The following is a 17,855-nucleotide window of genomic DNA, read 5'->3' on the forward strand; positions in this document are numbered from 1 at the left end:
AGGGCCTTAGATGGTGCCTAGGAATGAGAGAACACCCGATCATAGAGGTTCTTGGATTCCTTCTCTTTTTAAACAAAGCATTCCCCTATCTCAATTCCTTCTATTTTCTCTTTCTAATTAAATTGAATCTCCATATACTCAGGTACCCATGATGTAAATGACTCTTCTTTTTATTCTATTGTTTTTCTTTACCTCCAACTAGTTATCAAAACTACAAAATAATTGCCTGAACACTTCTTACGTCTTTTCCTCTGTAATCCCACTCTGGGCACCTTAGTTAATGTCTTTATCATGTTCCAAAAGCATTGCAATAACTATTTCTGCATCTGACTCAAACCGCTACCCCCATTCTAGAATTCTCAAGGGTTCTTGGCAAACCCTTGAAAAATAATTAAAAAAAAAATCTTAATCCATTATAGTTCAAAACTTTAAATAATAAAGTTTGAAAACTGCTTATTTTAGTCATTTGAATAGATAAGAAATCTGGTATCTAGAGAAGTTAAGGACATGTCATTGTTTAAAACTTGAGTGTGGTTTAACTATGAAAACTCAGGTTTTCCAAATTTTGATCTAGTACTTTTCCAACTACATTGGATAAAAATTTTGCTCCATCTGCCATAGTCATTTTTTAGCATATTCAAAAAATAGCAAATTATATTTTAGAATGATTAATTTGAGTGCATGATGAGGACTGAAGAAAGGCAAGGACTAAAGGCCAAGACATTGAGGAGGCTATTCTAATAGTGTTGGTATACACTGAAAATTCAGCCCCTGAATTAGGGTGGTGAAAAATAAAATAGAAAATAAAGAATGAAAATTAAGAAGAGATTGTCTAGTTGTAAGGATTGAGGAAGAGAGCAAAATTAAAAATAATTTGCAATTAATGTGACTGATGATATGGGATTTGTGATACGCTTAGCAGAAATCTGATATTAGGGAGGAAGAACAGAGAGAAAGCGGATTAAGCAATAAGAGTGGGTTAAATTAATTAAGGAGTAAAGGTAAAATAAGAATTGAGGCCTGGGGATAGAAAGATGTGAAAAAGGCTCATATTTAAAGGGTGATAGGAAGGAAAAGACTAGCATGAAAACCAGGGAACATATAACTCAGTGAGAGGTAAAGACTTATCACACTAAGCAGACCGACTTAGATAGCTTAACTGTGATGTTCTACAACCCAGTACACTTCCCAAAGCTGTTCACTGTTTCAGAATGCTTCCAACTTGAACTCTGCATCTCAGGGCAACTAAGTTGTTTGGTGTGAACATACTGTTTTGAGTACCTAAGATATTCAAAAGCTGTTTGTGGTTTTTGAAGCAAGACTTGATGAGACTCAAACTATGTTGCTGCCTGAATGATTTTTATAGGACAAATTTCATTTCAGAAAGTAGTCAAGTATTGTATAAGGGGGACAACTAGATTAAAATTTAGGAAAAAAATTAAATGGACTTAAATGATCCATGGCTTCTTCCAGAATTTTTGTAAACTTAAATTAATAGGGAAATCTCTCAACATATTAGCCCTTTCTTCATTGTAGCTATGTTTTAGCAAGCAGGTATTGAATTACCAGTTAAGAGCAGTGTAAAAATTCTCATACCTTAGGGAGGTAAGCATATTTAAAGACTAAAAATACATCATGTTCAATTTGATAGCCTAATGGTTTGTATTTGATTGGCACTCCATAAATATTTGATGGAAGAATGACTGGATAAATGAAAGAATGTATACTCTTCAGGCATACTATTTGTAAATGAAGTGCCCCCAATTCTGTAGGAATGTTGTACCACTCTTCTGTGATTCTTTCAGTATTACCTCTTGCTTTCCTTTGATTATGATCTTGTCCTGCTTATCACCTTAGCGCATCCCTCATTCTCATCATTATCCTAGTTTTGCCATTGCTAAGATAGATATGAAAAGAGAAAATAAAAGAAAGTATTTTAGAAATGAGGTCATATTATAGTTTTTTTTATGGACAAAAACCCAAATACGTAAAGGAAATAGAGTCTTCAGATATCACAAAATGACTTCTACCTTCTTTACATCTTAATTCAATGTATATGTTAGAAACTATGGGAATATTTTCCATATGGAAATCTTATCACACAGCCATAATATATGAGGCTGACTTTTTACTTTTTTGCTCTAGCCTGGAATATTCTTGTGAAAGGCTATTGGGAGCTTGCTGTAAGTTAAATCTATGGAACCTATTTCATCACAGGCTACCTACTTGTATACCCTTATCTTTTCCAGACCAGGAATATAACCACTGATCTTTTCTTTCCACTGTCAGTTTTTCTTCTCATAGGGCTTATACCTTTCTTTATGTGTAGGATTCTAACTTCATTAACTACAGAGAAATATAAGAGGTAACAGTAACACTGGGAAGACTGAGGAGGATTGGGAGTCTCAACAAGATTTTACATTTGGAATATAAATGGGAGTTACCTGTTTTTGTCTCCAAATTCACATTCTTATTTATTTATTTATTTGGGAAGTTATAGGAAGAATCAAGTGGGTGGGGCATTGTAAGTTCCCAAATCATTGTAAGAATGATTTAGAATACATTCTTACTTAATTTCTATCTTATCCGGTTAAGAGTTCAGACACCTTTGAGTTCAGACCAAGATAGGCTTGAGCTGGCAGCACTGTGAGGTCTGGTAGAACTTGTGGTGTCCTTGGAGCCCTCTCACTTTCTAAATGGTCTCTCTGGGAGGTCACACTGAATGGGAGGGCATTTCCTGGCTGACCTCAGACGTTCTCCCAGCTGTTTAGCTGCCTTTTACTGCTTAGTTTTCATTAGCTTGTTCACTTGCTGGGACGTTCAGATTAATTCTATCTTTGAGAGAAACTGGCTTTTGTGTTACTGAATGTTTGGGTTTAGTTTCTCCAGTGCCTGTGAGGTTTAAATAGCAGGTGTTACTTAGGGAACTTTTCTGCCTTTTAATACTAGTTTCCTTCAGTTACTCTTAGCTGGCTTCCAGACTTTCCTGGGTAAAAATTGTGCATCTAGTTGGATGAATTTCTCTTTCTTATCTGAGAGATGCTCGTTTCCAGAATAAAATGATTTGTGCCTTTGCTCAGGGACCAACCTGTTTGGATCTGTTTCCCAGATACTCTTTGAATCTGTTCTCAACCTTTTTCCCCCCCATTTAAATTACATTAAACAGTAGTCAAACTTAACAATTTCCATCAGTGGGAAAAGTTAGGTTTTCTTCTAATATTCTGCTTCTGCTTCTGCAAGCTCTCTTCATTCAGCAGAAAAAACAAGCTCTGCCTCTATAGAGAGAATTATCCCAGTGAAATTATGAGACTGGCTTTCAGTGCTTTGCTTGATTTGATTTTCATTCAAACTAGTAAGTTAAAATGTTTTTCCCTTCTTTTTTCTTAATTTTCACAATGTTAAAGTAATACCAAGACTAAATTGAAAAAAATTATCTCGGGCTGGGCGCGGTGGCTCACGCCTGTAATCCCAGCACTTTGGGAGGCCGAGACAGGTGGATCACGAGGTCAAGAGATCGAGACTATCCTGGTCAACATGGTGAAACCCCGTCTCTACTAAAAATACAAAAAATTAACTGGGTATGGTGGCGCATACCTGTAATCCCAGCTACTCAGGAGGCTGAGGCAGGAGAATTTGCCTGAACTCAGGAGGCGGAGGCTGTGGTGAGCGGAGATCACGCCATTGCACTCCAGCCTGGGTAACAAGAGCAAAACTCCGTCTCAAAAAAAAAAAAAAAAAATTATCTCAGTAAATTTCTCTGAAGTTAAAAAATCCTAGTAGGATTTTCTCCCTTATTTTGGAAGTTTAAGAAGTTATAATTGTATATAGTAATTCAAACGTATATATAGTTTTTATGGGTTATTAGTTCCTGTAAGAGCAGCAGTTGCTTACCTTACTCATATTGAAAGACTAGAATAATAGTAATAAAAGGACACTCTTAGGGAACTACCGTCAATTAATTTAGATTGTAAAAAGAAAGAAATTTAGGACTTTTTAAAGTGAAACTGCAATTCCTGTGAAGCCCTTTTAATTTTTTTATACTGATAATGGAAGTTAATTAGAAATCTAAAGAAGGAATGATTTATCATGTCATTAAACATTTCTAGAGAAAAAAATTGTGCGTTTTTTTTCTTGAGTAAAATATAAGAAGGTAGACACTACTTATTTTACTTAGTGGTGCTCTCAAGAATAAGAACCTAAGAACCGCCTCTGTTGAGGGGAGTCAGTGAATTAAATTAGAGTTAAAACACATTCATAAGAGTAAATGGTAATTTAGCATAGGGTTTTAATTTTTGTAGTTTATTGTAAACTAGTAGGGAAAAATACTTTTTACTTAAACTGGTCCAAAATATTTAAAAATAAGCAAAAAGCAAATTTTTGTATAACGTGAAATCTTCGGGGAGATGCAATTAATAAATTTCTCAACTAATATTTTCATTTTCAATGGAAAATACATTATCTTATAACATGTTACATGTTCAATAATGCCTAAAATTATCTTATCCCTCAGTGCCTCTAAAATATATCAAACGTTTAAGTTTTAAAGAAATTAAGATTTTGTTTTATATTATGAATTGAAACACTTAATTTGTAAGGTCTTTGCTGCTACTTTACATGAAACTGACATAGTGGTAGCCTTGTGGCCAAACTGAACTTATTCTGCTTATTAAAAATGTAAGCAAGACTTTGCAAGCTGATGCACCATGTTTATATTTGACAGACAACTAGCTGATGCAGTTTAAATTACCGTAACTATCTCCTTTATTTTTCTCAGGAAGGGGGCAGGTGGGGGATTTCTTTTTGTGTTAGATCAGCTGAAAATTTTTAGAATGCAGAAGGATAAATTGGAACTTGCTCCCTACTAGTCATGTACAATGGGGACATGAAAGCTCCTCACTCCCCTTTTCATATTAAAGTTGATTTTTCTCATGGGTTTTCCTACCATTATATTAATGTGGTCAGTACAAAGCACACCATATTTTGGCTAACTTATTGATGATGATGTGATAAGAGTGAGTGTAAACATTTAAGAATTTCTTCTCAGGTCACGTGTTACGTGATTTGCCAGGAAAAATCTTGTTCTTTTTTGCTGTATAAGCACAACATAAGGACCATTGTAGAAAAAAAAGAAAAGAAAATTCATGAAGCCATTCCTGCAGCTCTGCCAGGAGGCGTGAAAACCTTTTATCTCATGTAAATGAGATGGCTAAAGAACTTTACAATGATCCACTTGCCCCTAATGCATAGTAAATACATTTTCTTTTCTTTATGATTTTGTTAATAACATTTTCTTTTCACTAGCCTGTATTTTTCGAAGTAGGGTGCTCACCTGTTATACTTCTTGGAATGTCAGTAGTACAGAGTTTAATATAACATGTATTTTTTCCCTCAGTGCAGTGTGGCCAATTATTTTCAGTGATGGTTTGCATGTATTTTATCAGGCTCAAATTTTGTGTAAATTGTTTAGAAACACTAAGCTATTCAGAAGGACGTTCATAACCTTATTTGTTTATGCTCATTGTATTTTTCAAAATTATAGTATAATGTAGTAGAGACCATATAACTATGTTTTATACAATTTAGTAAAAACACAATAAGGATTCAGATAATTAATTGTAAGAGGTGAACTTAATAATAAATAGTTGTTGTAATTTTCTAGTAGTTTTTGAGAAATTATTTTGGTACATTGTTTTATATATTTCTATCACTTCAGAATAGTTGTCATTAGTTGAAGCCGCAATAGCCTGATCAGTATTTTCATATCCATTGTGGCTTTTTACCTTTTCCAAAGATTGTGACAGTACCTGCCATCCAACATGCTCTTCTGCAATGTGACCATGCCAGTCTACTGAATCTAAGCTGGCCTTAATGACTTGCTTGTAATAGAATGGAGTGGAAGTGATGCTATGTAACTTCCGATGATAGGTCAGAAGAAGCCTTGAAGCTTCTTCCTTGGTCACTTGGAATGCTTTCTGGCTTGCCTTCTTGGGATGCTCTGTCTTAAAACCATGTCACCATTCTGTGATAAGTGCAGTCCCAAATCAACAGTGTAAGCCTTCCAGTAATGTGAGCCTAGCCGTCTAATCATCTGAGCCCGGGCACTAGTGCTACAGGTGGAGAAGCCCCTGCCATTTGCATCTTCACAAATGAGCAGAAATTATGGAGTCTGCAGAGACAGTCGTTATTATCTCCATTCACTGGCCAAAGTCCTAAACTGATGAACCCATGAGCATAATAAAAGGGTGTTACTTATTCTACCACTAAGTTTGGGATGTTTGTTAGGCAGCAATAGATAATCTTGGAAGTGGGGTGTTGCTGTAACAAAACCTAAAGTGCATGGGACCAGCTGGTGGGTGGAAAGACTGTTCATGAAACTTGGAAGGGACTCATGGAGACTGATGGTGAGGGACTGAAAGATACTAATGACAGTGTTATTTAATACTGAAAGTAAGAAGATCTCTGTTATCTAGTGGTAGCAAATTTTGCAAAACCATCACCCAGGGTAACATGGAAAATAGAAAATGAACCAGCAGACCACTAATGAAATGATGGATTGGCAAAGGAGATTCCCAGGCAGAACACCTAAAGTATCAGCTGTTTCTTTTAGCCCTGTCTCGTGATCTATGGATAGAGAAAACTGAGCTAAAAAAGGAATTCTTGTTTTAAAGCAAAGGATTCCCAAAGCAAAAAAGGGCCTCAGAACAAAAGTCAGATGCAGAACAGAGTTAGGAAAATGCAGTCTCAGGGCAAAGACGAAACTAAGGTGTAACTATAAAATCTTTGCTAAGTCCTCAGAAAGATTTGAGGTGATGTCTCGTAGAACCTTTCAGACACACAAAAGGCCATCCAAGTATCTTTAGGATATGCCTCCTAGTTTCTCTCTGTTAAACAAAAGGGCTAAGAATCTTAATGGTTTTATCCCACAGCAGCCTCACAGGGAGCTCAAGATAGAGAAGCCCAAATGGGTGGATTTATAAATTGGTGCATAGAAACCTATAAAGTTTTAAAAAGAATTATATCAGCCTAGACTAAGAGGGACCAAGACAACACAACTTGAAAAGAGGCTCTTGGATCCCTGAACTTCTGTAGGCAGAAAACAAGCTGAGAAACGTGGTCACAAACATGGGCTACTTTTTTATGTAAAAGGAAGCATGAGTCAGATGGTGGAAACGAGAGGCTAGCAAGCAGGGCCCAGGACACAGAGAAGTACTTTCACTGAGTAGGACGGGGCTCTGATCAAGGTACTGGTTACATGTGTCCTTCTGGATATCAGAATTATTATAAACTGGTAACATTGACATGCTTCGTATCTCCTCCTAGGCACCAGCCACCTTTTTGAAAGGGAATATCTATTGCAATTTTCTTGTCCCTGAATAGGTGTTTTGGATGTGTAGGAGGCAGATAATTTGTTTCTTTAGTTCACAGGTCTTCAGATTGAGAGGAATGGTACTTCATGTGCAGTACCCAAGAACTTCATTTGCATCTTAACCTGATTTAGGTGATTAGATCCTGGACTTTGAACTAATGCTATAATTAGGAAGATGCTTTGGTGATTAATGGGGATGGGGGTAAGTATATTTTAGATTGGGATGGTTGTGAATTGTTGTGGTCACAGATCAAATTGTGGTGGATTGACATGTTTTATTAAACTTTTTACTTTGAGATAATTGTAGATTCACATGCAGTTGTAAGAAATAATACAGAGAGATCTCATGGACCCTTTCCCTAGTCCCCCCAATGGTAAAATATTGGAAAACTTCAGTACAATAACTGTACCAGGATATTAACCTTTATATAATCTACTGATCTTATTCATATTTCCCCAGTTTTACTTGTACTTGTGTGTGTATTTAGTTTTGTGCAATTTTTATCATATATGTAGGTTTATATATCCACTAGCTCAGTCAAGATACAGAACCGCAAGGATCCCTCCTGTTGCTCTTTTATATTCACAGCCACCTTACCAACCTGTTCCTAGCCCCTGCCTTATTGATTTTTATTATAGCATTAGCTCGCATTATAAATGTAGATACACTTAGAAAAAATGGGATGTATACTATGTACAGGAATGTGCTATTAAATTGAGTCATAGGAATTACCAACAGAACCTTCCATTTAGAGGTATATAATGGTTGACTTTTTCAAATTCAGAATTTATCTGTTAATAAACAACTAGTACATTGGTAAAGACCAGTTAAGCTTACTATTTTTCACTGCTGTTGAGGATGGTTTAAAGCATTGATATAAGTACTTCATGTCAATTGTATAGGTAAATTGGGTAATAGTATAATGCCTTTTGCTTTCATATATGAATATATCCTAAATGATTTAATTTTTATTCTGTATTGTTTAGCATATTCAGTCAAAGGTAATCAACTCTGAAAAGTTATAAAGAAGACATTCCTAAAGGAAAGAATTGCCTTTCTGTATTACTTTAATGTTTATTCTACTCTACTATTTTGTTGCTGTAGAAAGAAAAATAGGTAAAAATCACTTGTAAGGAATCTAGTGTTTTTCACTTAGATGGTTTTTATTTTAAAATTTTTGTTATCAAATTATTTCTGGCTTCTCCTTCCCTTTTTTCATTTCTTTTAGGTATTCAGTTGTTCCTTGCCATTTTTTCCTGTGATTCTAACTCACAATGCCAAAATTACTATGCAATATTAGGGTGAATTTCCCTTCCCTTCCCTCTCCCCTCCCCTTCCCCTTCTCCCTTCCCTTTCCCTTACTTTTTTTTTTTGAGATGGAGTCTCACTCTGTTGCCCCGGCTGGAGTGCAGTGGCACAGTCTTGGCTTACCAAAACTTCTACTTCCCAGGTTCAAGCGGTTCTTCTGCCTCAGCCTCCTGAGTAGCTGGGACTAGAGGTGTGCACCACCACAGCTGGCTAACTTTTGTATTTTTAGTGGCATTGGGGTTTTACCATGCTGGCCAGGCTGGTTTTGAATCTCATGCTCTTCCCGTCTCGGCCTTCCAAAGTGCTGGGATTACAGGCGTGAGCTACTGCGCCCAGCCTTATTTTCTAACTCAGATGTGTGTAGAATCTTTACCTTTGAAAAGCTTTAGCGTAGTGTATGCATTATTTGTGATCCACAGGTAGAAATATCTAAAATTATTATTACATATTATTTGTCTTATTTCTAGCATTTAATCTACATCTTCTGTTACGTTTAACAAGAAAGTTAGACAATCTTAACCAACCCTTTTAAAAATTTGCTTTTTCTTTAATTAAAAAAATAACATTTATTGGCATTGTCAGGCACAAGCCTGGGTGTCAAAGAGACAGAAATAAAACAGAGTCCAGACCTTAAGAAGCTTCTGTCTAATAAGGGAGACAAGTCAACAGGTAAATACAATAAAATGTGCTCTAACAAAAACACAGCATATTATGGAAATATTTGTTGAGGGTGAACATTAAATTTAGCCTGCAGAAGTTGGGGAAGGCTTCCAGGAGGAGCTTAGGAGGAGTTCAGAATTTGTTAAGGTTCGTGAATTGCAGAAAAATTGAGGCTTCATTCCCCTCTGCCTCTATACTACCTATCATGCCCAGAATATAGTGGGCCCTTGACATGTATTTAATGATTATTGAAAAAGCAGAGATGTCAGAGCCGAATTTTGAGGGAAGTTTTTGGAGTCAGTTGAGTGAAAGAATGAAGTTTTAGGAAGGGAGAAGCATGTGCAAAGGGATTTTCCTTGGTAAAATCCCTTCCTGAGCCTCAGACCCTCAGATTTTACCAAGGACAATCAATCTCAATCAATTTCTTCCTCTTTCTCTGTAGTATCAGGGCACTGTGACTATTGTTTGTTGTTACCAAGTAAACTGCTGCAAGAATTTCTGTGGCTCCTCCCAGAAGTTAAGACAATAAAACATATAGTGTTTTTAAAAATCTCTGTGAAAAGACTCTCTTGGGCTAAAAATATTGCTTGTTTTTTTTTTTTTTTTTTTTTTTTTTTTTTTTTTTGGTTAAAGCTGTTTTTATTAAAGAATAGGGGAAAAATAGAAACTTTTTTCAGAGCTGAAGAGCCTCAAGAATGATAAAATTGGATTCACTACTGACTCTTAATGATACATGGGTACTGTGATTGGCTAACATCCTTAGCTTACCATTTCTGGCCTGGGAAAAAAGAGGTTGAGTGTTCTTTTTCCGTCCCAATAGTCCTGTGGGTAGATACTCAATTTCAGCTATCAGGAATCCTTTTGCTATACACCCCAAAATGCCGATTCCACTGTGGGGTTCAGGGCCTTTAGATGATTTAAGACTGTCACTCTCCTCAGAATTAGAAAAGCAGCGGTGGTGATATTAGGTTATTGCTTCATACTGCACTGAAGAACAAAGGCAGAGTCAGGTTTTTTTGCATTTTTCACAGGAGAGGAATTACTGTTTTTCTTTCTTTGTTGTTGTTTGTTTGTTTGTTTTTTAATTAAGAATCAAAGTAAGGTCTAGCCCAGAGGGAAGCATATCTGATTTTGGTAAATCATAAACTAGTATAGAATGAAGACTATAAGTATACTATTTTAAGGGTTTTTGTTTGTTTGTTTGTTTGCTGCTTGATATGGCTAGAACAAAAGGTATGAGGGAGAATGCTGTGAGATAAGACTGGATGAACAGGCAGGGCCTGGATCAGATAGGATTTGAGGACCCAATTAAGAAGTTCTGGTTTTCCTTGAGGGCAAATGGGAACAGATAGGGATTTTGACTTCACAGAGGGAGCAACATGATCCGATTTGTGCTTTATAAAATTCCACTCCACTATCAATAAGAAGGGTGGGTTGGAGGAAGCAAAACTAGAGGTAAGGATGTACAGACCATTGTTCTACTTACTATGTATGCATAACAAATTATCCCCAAACAGTAATGATATAAAGCATCATTTCTTGTGCTTATGGGTTCTTTCGTCCAGGTGTTTAGACAGGATGTAGTAGAGATGACTTGTCTCTTCTCCATGATATTTGATACTTCTACATTTCCTCTGCATTTTTGAAAGGTGCATTTCCTGAGTATAGAATTCTCAGCCTTTTTGTTTCTTTTAGTACTTCAAAGGTATCACTCCATTGTTTTCTGTATGGCAAATTTTATAAGAAGTTTGTTGTAATTACTATAATCGTTCCTTGGTATGTAATATGTCTTTTTAAAAAACATTTGTGACTATCAAGATTTTCTTTTTGTCTCGGTGGATTTGGATATGAAATATCTTGGTGTGATTTTGTTCCCTGCTTGATATTTTGTGAGTAAGTGGTTTATCATCTTTTGTTACTTTTGGAAAATTCTCAGCTATTGTATCTTCAAATATTTTTTTCTGTCCTCATCTTTCTTTCTTTTGTTTTTTTTGTTTATAGTTGGCGTTAGGCTGTTTCTTATTGTCCTGTAACTCTTGGATGATCTGTTCTCTTTTTTAATTCCCACTTTTTTCCCTCTGTGTTTCAGTTTGAATACTTTTTATCAACCTATTTCCAGGGTCACTGATGTTTTCTTCACTGTGTTGAGTTTACTAATGAGTTTGTCCAAGGCAGTCTTCATCTTTGTTGCCGTATTTTTTATTGCTAGCATTTCATTTGATTTTCTTTTATAGTTTCTCTGTGGAAGTTTCCCATTTATTCATGCTTGTGGTCTACCTTTTCTATTAGACTCTTTAATGTTGTAGTCATAAATATTTTAAGCTTCCTGTCTGATAGTTCCAATAAGTTTGTCATAATCAGTGTTATTTGTCAGTTGATAGTGTGTGGTTTTTATTTCATACTTTCTTGCTATGTCTTGCACATTTTGGTTGAAAGATGAACATCTTCTATGTAGAGTAGGAACTAAGATAAATTTTATTTATGCTTGGAAATTGGCATGTCTCCTCTTTTTCTGGGTCTTTAATGTGTGAGAGCAGTTAAATTCATCTAGTCAAGGGCTGAGCTGGGTTTTGGTTTTGTTGTTGCTTTGATATCAGTGTGTGCCACAGGCTTCAAATTTCTCTAGCATTATCTTGTGTTCAGGATGGAGGCTGGTTTGCTGGAGGGTTTTACTCAATCTGTGGTCTGCCTTCAACTCCAGCTTTTTGATTTGCTTCTGAAGAGGGTCTCTTCACTATCTTGCACCTCTGTCTGAAGCTGAATGCATTATTTTTTTACTTGACGCTTACTAGCCTGGTAGCATAGGGCACAAATTCTCAGTTGCTCTGATTCAGCCTCAGTCTTAGGCAGGGATTGATTCTCTGGGTTTCAAGGGTGTCACATACTTAGTAATCCTGTCCTATCCTAGTGTTAGGGAGCATCCTGGTTCAGAATGTTTTTCTACCTCTTCCCAGGGTTGGAAGTTACTCTACTCTCTTCCCCAAGCTGTAATGGGTTTTAACCTATATACCTTGAGAGCTACCAGGTTTTTTTGCCCTTCCTTTAGTGATTTAAGCTTTCTTGCTTCTCAGGGGAGAGGGGACCCAACAGAGTGTTGTGCTTTTCTCAATGTAGCTATTTGTCATCTCCATGAGGGAGGCACTGCAGTCTCTTGTACAGTAGTTTTTCTTGAGAGCACCTTGTGAGTTATGTGGAAAACAGCCTGTGAATGGATGAGTATTCCCCCGGTGTTTCTGGCTCTCAGGGGTTTTGTATTCTCACGTTAGTTCATACTCAGCCTTTAGCAGTTTGTTAACAATTTTAGTGGAGTTCCTACCAGTCTGTATTCAATCTCGCATCTGCTTCAGATAATTAAGTGCTCATGTCCTGTTTCTCCTTGATGAGTTCTCTGATAAAGAAAATACAGGACTTTTTACATAAACTGCCTTTTGTTGTTGTAGTAAGCTTGAGGGTGATGCTGTTTCCAGGCTTCTACCTTTTACTTGAAAAGCGTTTGAACAGGCTCTTCAATATATCATCACACTATTAAACTCTGTTGCAGATGTTACTTACTGGGTTACTCGTTAATGGTCCACAGTTCCCACTTTGGTTTTCTTTCTTATAAATTCTTTTAAAATCTATGACTAGAATCTCATAATTCTACTTTCCAACACACCCCTCCCTACTTCAAACATCTCTAAGGTAATTTATGAGAGAGACAGTTTGAAATCATTGACGGGAAAAGGAAACTCCATTTTTCAGAAGTGGAAAAATCTGGGTCCTGGTGTGGTATGATTTGATGTATCTCCCAAAAAAGTTTGTGTTGGAAACTTAGTCTTCAGTGCAGCAGTGTTGAGAGAGGGGGCCTAATGGAGATGTTTAGGTCACGAGAGCTCCACCCTCATGAATGGATTAATGCTAATCATAAAGGAGGCTGTGAGTTTGATATGAGTTTGATATCTCTTGCTCTCTCACCAGTGTGATGCCTTCTGCCATGTTATGTTGCAGCAAGGAGGCCCTGACCAGATAGAGCTCCTCAATTGTGTACTTTCCAGCCTCCAGAACCATGAGCCAAAATACGTATCTTTTTTTTATAAAATACTGTCTCTGGTGTTCTGTTAAGGCAGCACAAAGTGAATTAAGATATAGTGTTAGCTCTTGTTTTATTGATTCATCTAGAGTAAACCAAATATCTAGCTAAACCTTTTATTCATTTTTTAAAAGGACATTTTAAGACCTTTACTTCCCTTACAGAGTGGCTGTAAGACTCAGATGAGATATTGTATATACACAATTTCTGAAAAAAATGTAAAACTATACAAATTGTGATTTTTAAAAAAGTGTATTTTCACTATTTACTTTTTTGGGTGAAAAGAGCATTTATTTTTACCAAGATTAAGTGGAGCAGCTATAATCTGACTTCCTGTTTTTGATTTATTTAAATAAATTTTTATTATTAGTTTTAAAGCGTCTTAGTAAGAGCTTTGTCTTTTGGTTTATCTCATTTCCAATTTGAACCTGTCATGCTCTACTTCATAGATTTCACTGTTTATCTTTTGTAGTCAGAACTTTCTTATCTCAAAATATGTTCTTTACCTTTAAAACTCTCTTACTTTATTAGTTGCCCATTTTAGAGTTTATTTGCTACTGTTTGATATTTTTTGAGGTCCTGACTTTTTGATTACATGACCTTCATTTTGTTTTTTTGGTTTCTAGTAAGTTTGTTGTAAAGTTTCCAGGCAGCTTGTCATTCATTGGTTTGTTTTGTTTGTTTTTGAGATAGGGTCTCACTCTTTTGCCCAGGCTGAGTGTGGCACAATCACAGCTCACTGTATCCTCTACCTCCTGGGTTCAAGTGATTCTTCCATCTCAGCCTTCTGAGTAGCTGTGCCACCATACTCAGCTAATTTTTGTATTTTTTCGTAGAGAAAGGGTTTTATCCTCTTGGTCTCGAACTCCAGGGCTCAGGAGTTCCACCTGCCTCAGACTCCCAAAATGCTGGAATTATAGGTATGGCCCACTGCGTGTGGCCCATTAACTGTTTAAAAAAGCCTTTCTCCAAAAAGTATATCTCATTTATTTATAAGTTTTTAAAAATTTGGTGACTCTATAGCGGTTTTATGCGAAAGTTGAGCTTAATTAACAAGTATCTACTGAGCACTCACCCAGGTTGTGCCTAACATTATCTAGCTCTTTTATTAAATATAAATAGGCATAAAGTTACTGTCCATAGGTTTCCAACCCGGTTGTATAGACATTATATATATGGGAAATAGAATAAAAAAAAAAGATAGTCTCAACATCTTGGCTGAATTGTGATAACCTCTGCTCCGTATTGTGGCAGTATGGACTAGTGCAAGAACATATGCTTTAAAATCATAAAGATCTAGGTTCAGGTACCATCTCTATAATTTAGTAATAACTTTGGGTAAGTTACTTTCTAGGTTTGTATTCTAGGTTGGAAAATTATATCTATCTACTAGAATCACTGTGATCTACATCTTTATATATAAGATAATGTATATGAAGTATCTGGCTCTTATTGTAGGATGTCAATAATTATCTTTCAGCCATGCCTGTAATCCCAGCACTTAGGTGTCGGGGTCCGGCACGTCTGCCGGGGGACTACCGACCTGCAGGAGTCCCCGAGACCACCAACGTAGATGTCTCGTTCAACCTGTGGGAGAGAGTGCACGGAAGTGAAAGAAAATAGAAAAGTGGAGTCTGGAGGGCTGGCTTAGGCTATGTCCAAGCAGCAATTTTATTTTTGCAATATGTTTCCTTATATACTTTTCTGAAGTCAAAGTTGTTTACACCAGATCTACGTACATAAGTTACAGTAAGCAAGTTACGCCCACTAAGTTATGCTCAGTAAGTAAGTTAATCCCATTAAGTAGGTTACGCCCAGTAAGTAGGTTACTTTCAGTAATTAGATTACGCCCAATAGATCAATGTAAGTAAGTTACAGTCACGCCCAGTAAGCTATGGGAAGTAAGTTACAGTTACACCCAGTAAGTTACCAAGTGTAAATACTTAAGTTAATATTTTACAATGAAGGTAAAAAGGGTCCAAAATGAACACAATCAAGCAATAAACCATAAGAAGCCGAAAGTGGACACATTGCCTCCCAAGTCCTCATATCCATAAAGTAATGTCTGTTAATTATTTAGAATAACATAGTCCCTCTCTCGGTTCCTGCTTTCCCTCAGCTCAACTCCCCCAACCAGGGATCTGTGTCTGGGCTCAAGCTCACCGTATGGCGAGGCCCATTTCCCAGGGGCCTCACACGGGAGCGATCCCCACAGATTCCCTCACTTAGGGAGGTCCAAGAGTTAGAGACCAGCCTAGGCAACATAGTGAGACCTCATCTCTACAATTTTTTTTTTTTTTTTTAATTAGCAAGGCATGGTGGCATACACCTGTAATCCCAGCACTTCGGGAGGCTGAGGTAGGAGAACCATTTGAGGCCCTGGAGGTTGAGACTGCAGTGAGCTGCGATTGTGCCACTGACCTCCAGCCTGGGCGACAGAGTGAGATCCTGTCTCAAAAAATAATATTTGCCTTTCATCAGGCCTTAACAACCAAGGTGTTCTGCACCAATATAGTGGCAAGCCCAGAAAATGACTGGGCTTGGCATCTACATCTACCATCATCTTCACAGAAATGTTACGTTTCACCTTTCTTTCCTTTCTTCTGCACCCTTTCCCTATGTTACATCTCAGTTTATTGTTTCAAGCATTAGCGGGTGGATGGGTGTGTATCTTTTGAGATAGAGTCTTGCTCTGTTGCCCAGGCTGGACTGCAGTGGCACAACCTCAGCTCACTGCAATCTCCACCTTCTGGGCTCAGGCAATTCCCCTGCCTCAGCCTGCTGAGTAGCTGGGATTACAGGCATACACCAAAACATCTGGCTAATTTTTGTATTTTTAGTAGAGATGGGGTTTTACCATGTTGGACAGGTTGGTCTCAAACTCCTGGTCAAGTGATCTGCCTGCCTTGGCCTCCCAAAGTGCTGGGATTTCACACATGAGCCACCATGCCCAGTCTCAAGCATTAGTTTTATGTTCCCCACATGTACACACTGATATCCTATTTAACTTATTTGCTAAATTTGGCTTAGTTGTTATGGCAAAATCTTTCTTTTTTGCTCATAATTTTGCATACAAAGAACCTCAAACAACCCTAATCAAAAATGAGAAAATTTAGAATACTGTTACTAGTTTACTTGTAAGAAGGATGAAATATTCATACATTTAATGTAAATGAGACAAAATACAGTACCAGCTTGTGTCAGGGGTCTCCAAGATTACCCCCAGATTCAGTGATTTGCTAGAAGGACTCACAGAACTCAGAATATAGTAATACTCACTGCTGTGATTTATTACAGTGAAACTTTATTAAGAGGAAAAAAAGGGGAAAGAACAAAGGGAAAAACTAGAGGAAAAGAGAAAAAGCTTATAAGAGAAAGTCCGGAGGAAACCAGATGCAAGCTTCAAAGAGTCCTTTTTTAGTGGAGTAACACATAATGTACTTAATTCCTTTAGAAACTACTCCTGTTAATATATGTAAAGTGTCCACCAGGGAAGGTCACTAGAGACTCAGTACCCAAGATTTTTACTGGGACTGGTCATGTAGGCACCCTCTACCTAGTATGTACCAGAATTTTAGACCCCTAGAGGGAAGCAGGTGTTTAGCAGAAACCATATTGTTAATAAAAAAAAGATCAGGTAGGCACAGTGAGCCACCCTTATTTTGTATTGGCAGGAATCCTTCCTAAATCAGAGTTCCCCGATGCCAGCCAAAGACCAACCTTGCATGCAAGGTTTTTTAAGGATAACAATCTCGTGCCTCCTATATTTACTCTTTTTTTTTTTTTTTTTACTGCAGCTAGACTCTGAAGATGCTTACAGAAGACATCCAAAAGCTCTATTTAGAATCAATACAGAAATGGAATATTTCCTCATGATCTGTTATGATATTTGTAATAAGCTGATCTTTTTTTTGAGTTTACTTTCTTTTACCTATTGGCTTAATAATTAATATTATGAAATTTATTACCTTTCACTTCAAATAGTATTTCTACTGTTGTTTGTTTAAAAGGCTTTTGTGAAGAAAGGCAAATTAAAATCACAATGAGATATCACCTAACACCTATTAGGATGGCTATTATCAAAAAGGCAATAGATAAAAATGCTGGCAAGGATGTAGAGAAAAGGGAACCCTGTACTGTATACTCTTGGTAAGAATGAAAATTAGTACAGCCATTATGGAAAACATTATAGCAGTTTCTTTAAAAAATTAAAAATAGAGCTACCATATAATCCAGAAATTCTACTTCTAGGTGTATATCCAAAGGAAATTAAATAAGTATGTCAAAGAGATATTTGCATTCCCATGTTCATTGGAGCATTATTCACAGTAACCATGACAAGGAATCAACCTACGTATCCATCAGTGGTTGAGTGGATAAAGAAAATGTGGATTATATACACAATGAAATACTATTCAGCCTTAAAAACGAAAGGAAATTCTGTCACTTGT

General features: G+C 36.8%; 1 protein-coding gene across 27 annotated transcripts in view; it reads left to right on the forward strand.

Annotated features, from left to right (window-relative positions):
• The window catches only part of SSBP2 (single stranded DNA binding protein 2), a 326,613-nt gene that overhangs the window by 143,567 nt on the left and 165,191 nt on the right, over window positions 1-17,855 (forward strand). The window contains exon 1 of one of the 27 annotated variants that reach the window (XM_078365261.1): window positions 10,769-10,790. The exons of the other annotated variants lie outside the window; for them this stretch is intronic. The gene's annotated coding sequence lies outside the window, so the exon portion shown is untranslated. Of the gene's footprint in view, window positions 1-10,768; window positions 10,791-17,855 lie in introns of those variants that run through there. 27 annotated transcript variants of the gene reach the window in all.

Source organism: Callithrix jacchus, chromosome 2, assembly GCF_049354715.1.
Source record: "Callithrix jacchus isolate 240 chromosome 2, calJac240_pri, whole genome shotgun sequence".
NCBI lineage: Eukaryota > Metazoa > Chordata > Mammalia > Primates > Cebidae > Callithrix > Callithrix jacchus.